This window comes from Elephantulus edwardii, unplaced genomic scaffold (assembly GCF_000299155.1).
Source record: "Elephantulus edwardii isolate Elephantulus edwardi_28Jun2011 unplaced genomic scaffold, EleEdw1.0 scaffold00173, whole genome shotgun sequence".
NCBI lineage: Eukaryota > Metazoa > Chordata > Mammalia > Macroscelidea > Macroscelididae > Elephantulus > Elephantulus edwardii.
The window spans coordinates 5,341,446-5,348,634 of record NW_006399923.1 but is presented as its reverse complement, the minus strand read 5'-3'; positions in this window follow the sequence as shown (position 1 = coordinate 5,348,634).

Genomic DNA, 7,189 nt, shown 5'->3' with positions numbered 1-7,189 from the left:
AACTCTGAAGATTGCACTGGAGCATAGAGAAGCCAAAGCACAAGGAAGAATTCAAGATACTAAAGAGCTGAACAGAAGATTCCAAAAGGCTGCTCGTAATATACTTACTAGGGATTGATAATTTATAAGCCAAACATGGTCCCTCTTTGGTGGTTAGAATCCACCATTGGCTCTATGGGATAAGGATGAGTAATCCCCTCCAGCACAATCCACAGTGCTGGGAAACACACTGGAGTCTCAACTATGTGTCAGTTCCTACTCAGTGGAGATGAGTGAGGTTTTTGAGACAAATTGAAAAAAACAGGTTTACAAGATGATCTATTAAAAAATGATTGGCCTTATATCTGATTAGGTGTGGGTATCCTCTAGCATGTGCACTCCATATTTATGCTTGAACACCGCCAAAAAAGCTAGGGAGTTTTTTGTTGGGTTGACATGTGGCTATCTAGTTTGACTTGAACTGTTTTCCTGCCATACTTATTAACTTTGGATTAATCACTCTTCAAAACGAGCTATTTGAAATTGTGTTTCCCAGTGACTTTGGATATGTCATTCATCTAAAGCCAGTATACTTTAAAGGAAGCAGTCAGAGAACCAATCTAACTGTTGATAACAGGTAATATGCCATGCCATGCCTAGTAACATGGTGGGGACTCTACCATCAGATGCCTCTATCTTGAAGTCAAACCTAAAGACCTGGGGCTTTTCTCTCTCTACAAGTGCATGAGCTAATTTTTGAAAATCAGTCTCACTCATGCGGTCATGCTCTTCCTTCAGTGAGTTGAAACTGCCACATAGCTAAATCACCATTACTATAGAGGATTGGTCACCTTTAACCTGTGAAGCTGCTGGAGACAGAGAGAGAGGGGAAGAGAAAGAGGGAGGCGTGGAGGGATAGAGAGAGAGAGACACAGAGAGAGAGGAAGAAAGAGGGAGGGAGAGACAGAGAGAGAGAACAAACTAGTGGCTTAGTTGTGTTGCTAATATGAGAGTGGCACCTCTCTAGCATTTTGAAACCACCAACAGCTCTGTGTGGGAGAATGATGGGCAATCTCTTACTAGGTGATTTACAACTTTGGAAAACCCACTAGAAGGTCAAATACCAAGAGGGGCAGCTGAGCTGAACAACCTCTGCCTCAAAAAATCAAAACAAAAACCACCACCACCACCAAGACACCAAAAAAATTATTTAGCAAAATAAAAACTCAGCTGAACCTGTACTACTTTCACTATCTCTGCTTTACTTAAATTCATTGTTGCCCCTCTGCCAGTTCATCATGTGCTGTTACTTACATGTGATATCATTAATATTACTGAAGAAATTCTGAATTATTTTCTTTGAAAGGCGCACAGATAAAGACTTTTTCCAGTTTCTTGGCCAGTAACAGATTTCTAAATTACTTGGCAGAGATTAGAGGATACATCCAGGTTTGTATTCATGCTATAATTGTATCCTTGATAAAGCTCATCATAAGTCAAGAGTGAATAATTATTTTTTTCTTTAATTTTAGGGAAAAAAGCTTGAAAGGACTTGAGTATTTTAATTTTCTACACTGTGTGAACATGTACCCCTAAGGAAGTTTAGAAATATTTGGGAAGTCAGAATGTGTTGTTTGACCCATGCCATGTGTGTCTATTTTCCTTTCTCTACATTTTCATTTCATCCTATTTTCTATACTACATGTGTTCTATTGTACATAGAAGGTATAACAATTGACGTATTTCAACTGACAGATGCTTCCCTGGATGTGCTCACCAAATTGTGTCAGGAAATCTGGAAAACAACCACTTGGCCAGCTGACTGGAAGAGATCTATATTTGTTCCCATTCTAAAGAAGGGTGAACCAACAGAGTGTGGAAACTATAGAACAATCTTGTTGATTTCACATGCAAGCAAGATTCCACTGAAGATTATGCAAAAAATATCTAGAACAGTAGATCAGCAGAGAACTGCCAGAAGTCCAGGCTGGGTTTAGAAGGGGTCATGGTACTAGGGATATTGTAGCTAATGTTAAATAGATCTTAGCTAAAAGCAGAGAATATCAGAGGAACGTCTATCTTTGTCTGACTATGCAAAGGCATTTGACTATGTGGATCATAACAAACAGTGGCTGACTCTAATAAGAATGGCAATCCCAGAACACTGGATCGTGCTAATGAGAAACCTATACTTGCACCAAGAGGTAGTCATCAGAACAGAGCAAGGGAACACTGCATGGTTCAAAATTGGGAAGAGCGTATGCCAGGGATGTGTCCTGTCTTCATACCTTTTCAACCTGTATGCAGAACAGATTATCCAGGAAGCTGGGTTTTATGAGGAGAAGTGTGGTGTCAAGATTGGTGGAAGATCTATCAACAATCTGTGTCATGCAGATGACACAACCCTGCTTGCTGAAACAGGAGAACTTGAAGTGCTTGCTACAGAGGGTCAAAGACTGCAGCCTCCAATATGGATTGAGCCTCAATGTCAAGAAGACAAAGATTCTCACCACTGGACCAATTGGCAGCATCAGGATGGATGGTGAAGAGATTGAGATTGTTCACAGCTTTAGTTTGCTTGGCTTCACAGTCAACACTCGTGACACCAGTAGCCAGGAAAGTAAAAGGTGTATTGTCATTGTAAAGTCGGCTGTTAGGAACCTCTCCAAAGTACTAAAGAACAATGGTGTCTCTCTGGAGACTAAGGTGCGTCTGATACAGGCCATGGTCTTTGCTATCACTTATTGTGCATCAGACAGTTGGGCAATGACTAAGGAGGATAGAAGGATAATTGATGCCTTTGAGCTATGGTGCTGGAGAAGTGTACTGAGGGTACCATGGACTGCTAGGAAAACGAACAGATTTGTCCTGGAAAGGGTTAAACCGGATGGCTCCTTGGAGGCAAGGATTCTGAGGCTTCATTTAACATACTTTGGACATGTCCTTGGAGAGGGACATAATGCTTGGTAGGGTGGAGGGACAGCACAGGAGGGGAAGGCCCTCTATGAGGTGGATTGATTCAGTGACTAGGGTAATCAGGATGGGAATGTCAGAGACAATTTGACTGGCACAGGACAGAGCAGCTTAGGGCTGTTTTACATAGGGTCGCCACGAGTCGCAAGCAACTCGACAGCACATAACACCACCACCTAATGTTTTCTGTACAATTCACCTCATCAGTTTTCTTTCTGAGTAGATTTGACAATCATGGTGTCAAACAGAAATACAAACTCAAATATATCATGACTCATAGCAACTTTCCTTTGAATTTGTGAGGCTTTAAATCTCATCTCCCTCCGCTGCAAGTTTCAGAGATTGTTCTTACATCCCTTTTGATACTTTACTTTTTCTTTACAATAACATTTTCTTTTCTTCATAAATGATGTTCTTTATGTCATGCCACAACTCATTTATTGGTCTTCAGTCTTTAATATTCAATCTATTACAATCCAAATCTATTATAAAGCTGTTTTTCATATTGAAATGATAGACTCAAGGTCATATATTATGTCATATATATCACAAGACAGAGAGAGTACAGCCAACACAGTAATGGAAATAATTGAAAAGCATGAAAATGCAATCCAGGATATTAAGACCAAAATGACAGAAGTGTCCAAAATGCTGGTAGGGCAAAAAAGTAAAGTAGAACTGAAGAGATAGAACTAATATCGAGGTGGAAGAAAAGAACTTCACTGGAAACATACTAGAGGAAATATTAGGGATGGGGCATAAAGAAAATGAAGAAAACATTTAAATCATGTGGAATGACATAAAAAGGAACAACATACATATAATTGGGATTCAATAACAGGGGAATGACAGGGAATCAATGAGAAAATGTGGAAAAAGTACTAGAAGAAAATTTCCCAAGTATTTTGAAAACTGGGAAATCCACATTCAAGAAGCACAGCAAAAAAGCAAATAGACTAGATCCAAAACAATAAACATGAAGACATATCATAGTCAGATTCTCCAAATTAACAGATAATGATATAATTCTAAAAGCAGCATTAAAAAACAAAAGAAAATTACCTACAAAGGGGCAATAATTAGATTAAGTTCTGATTTCTCAACAGAAACCATGCAAGCTAGAAGATAACAGGATGGTATATAAAGTAAGTTGAGAAAAGCAATTGCCAGTCAAGTATTCTATACTCAGCAAATCTCTCCATCAGATATGAAAGTGAAATCACATCTTTTGCAGAAAGAAGGAACTTAAGGAATTTATGTAAACAAGACCAAAACTACAAGAAATGTTGAGTGGAGTCCTTCACACAGAGACATCAAAGGAAAGTGTATGGATAGTAGTAACCAGAAACAACAGAAAAAGATGAACAACAAAATAGCAATGGTAAAACGTGGCCTGACAGAAATTACATTTCATGTGAATGGACTGAAAGTGCCAATCAAAAGAAAAAAAAGCAGCAGAATGTATGAAAAAAACAATGACCATCTATATGTTGCCTACAGGAGACACATCTGAAAATGGGAGAGAAAGACTCAAAATCAAAGGCTGGGAAAAACAAACAAAACAAAACAACCTACCAAGCAAATGAAAACCTCAAAAAAGGAGAAGTGGCAATAGTAATCTCTGATAAAATAGACTTCAGAATGAAAACCACCATCAGAGATAAGGAAGGGCATTATATACTGATTAAAGGCACAATAGATCAAAAGACATAACCTTGGTCAATAGTTATTCATCAAATAATAGGCCTGAAAAATACATAAAACAATAGTCAACAGAACTGAAGAACTAGACAGCATCACATTAGTGATAGGAGGTTTCAACACACCACTATCACTAAAGAATAGGTCAACCCAAAAGATACTAAATAAATATGCAGAAGATGAAAATTATACAATCAGCCAACTCAACCTTGTGGATGTTTTCAGGGTACTGCACCAAACTAAAACTCAATTAACTTTCTTCTCAAGTGCCCATGGTACATTCTCCAGAATCAGTCACTCATTAGGACACAAAGCAAGCCTCAACAAATTCAAAACATTAAAATAATAAAATTTATCATCTCAGATCACAATGCCATAAAACTAGAAAATAACCACAGGAGAGTAAAGTTTACAAACTACCCATGTGAAAACTGAGTAATTCTGCTAAAACACAGTTGGGTTTTAAAAGCAATAAAGAATGAAATAAAACAAGTTCCATGGAACAAATAAAAATAAAAAGACAACATATCAAAACCTCTGGGATAGAGCTAAGGTAGTCCTCAGGCAACAGTTCATAGCAGTAGACACATATTAAAAAAAAAAAAAAAAGAAGAAGAAGAAAGAAGAAATATCAATGATCTAACTCAACACATTAATCAAATGAAAAAAGAATCAGTAATCTAATCCTACATCCTCTAGAAGAAAGAAAATTATAAGGACAGAGCTGAAATCAATGAGATAGAAAACAGAAAAACAATTATCAATAAAACCAGAATCAGGCTTTTTAAAAGGGTCAATAAAATTGACAAACCACTGGAAAAAATAACAAAAGAAAAAAAAGACACAGATAACTTGATTAAGAAATGAGAAAGGTAACGTCACAACAGAATCACATGAAATTAAGTCGATATCATTAGAATAATATGTAAAGCTATACTCTCATAAATTTGAAAACCTAGAGGAAATGGATGAATTCCTTGAAATTCATGTTTCACTTAGCTTTACAAGGACATATATAGAACACCTGAACACACTAATCACCCATCTCACTTAAATTATTAAAAAAAAATCAAAAAAGAAGGAACACTCACAGTCATTCTAAGAAGCAAGCATAATCTTAACACCAAAACCAGCCAAATATACTATCAAGAAAGAAAACTACAGACCAATATCTCTTATAAATATAGATGTGAAAATCCTTAACAAAATCCTAGCCAATAGACTCCAAAAGAACATTAAAAAAAATAATGCATCTTGACCAACTGGTATTCATAACAGATATGCTAGGATGGTTCAAGAAAAACAACCAACATCATTCACGGTGTTAATAAAGTAAATAACAAGAACCTAAGATCTTAAAAATACATGCAGAAAAGGCATTTGACAAAATCCCATACCCCCTCCTGATTGAGATACTCAGCAAAATTGGAATAGAAGGGAATTTCCTCAATATGGTGAAAAATATATATGCAAAACTAAGAGTCAATATCATACTCAATGGAGAAAGACCAAAAGCCATTTCTTTGAGATCAAGGACCAGACAAGGATTCTCACTGTCACCACTTCAATTTTGTATTAAAATTGCTTGCTAGGGCAATACCACAAGAGAAATAAATAAAAAGCATCCATATCAGGAAAGAGATGGTTAAACTATCACTAAATGAAGATAATATAATAGTGTACAGAGAAAATGCCAAAGCCTAAAAAAACAAACAAGCAATAAAACCAACCCAAACCCCAAACCTGTTAGGGCTAGTAGGCCAATTTAGTAGAGTGGCAGGATGTAAAATGAATATCCCAAAACCAGTGGGATTCCTTTACAGTAACAAAGAGAATGCACAGAAGAAAACCAAGAAATTAATACAATTTATAATAGCCAACCACAAATGGAGATCCTTAGAAGTGAATCTAAGTAGAGATGCAAAAGACCTATACAAAGAAAACTACAGAACATTTCTGCAAGACACAATAAAGGACCTAAACAAATGGGGAGATGGGCCTGTTCATAGATTGGAAGAGTCAATATTGTGAAAATGACAATTCTATGAAAAGCAATCTACGTGTTGTTCAATGCAATCCCAATAAATATACCAAACTGATTTTTCAGGGAAACTGTCAAGTTTATTTGGAGAGGCAAGAGATCCTGAAGAAGCAAAACACTTCTAAGAAACAAAAAATGTGATGGGAGGCATAGCACTCTCTGGCATCAAAACTCACTACACCATGGTAGTGTGTTTGCCAGCAACTTGACAGCGACACCATTATGGGGTAAGTATGACAGAGATAAATAACTCCAGGAGAGAATCAGAGAGTCAATCGAGATCAATTTTATTGGTATCTGTAGTCTATTTATATACAAGCGTGTAAATAGGAAGACAGGATAGGGTGGGCTTACAGATGTGGGGCATGTGGACTGGTTAGGACGACCTCAGCCTCGTGTGGACCACTCCCATTTCAACAGATACAGCAACCGTCTTCCCAGGTGGTGAGCTTTCTCAAGCTGGTACAGCTAAACACAGGAGATTTCTCTAGCCTG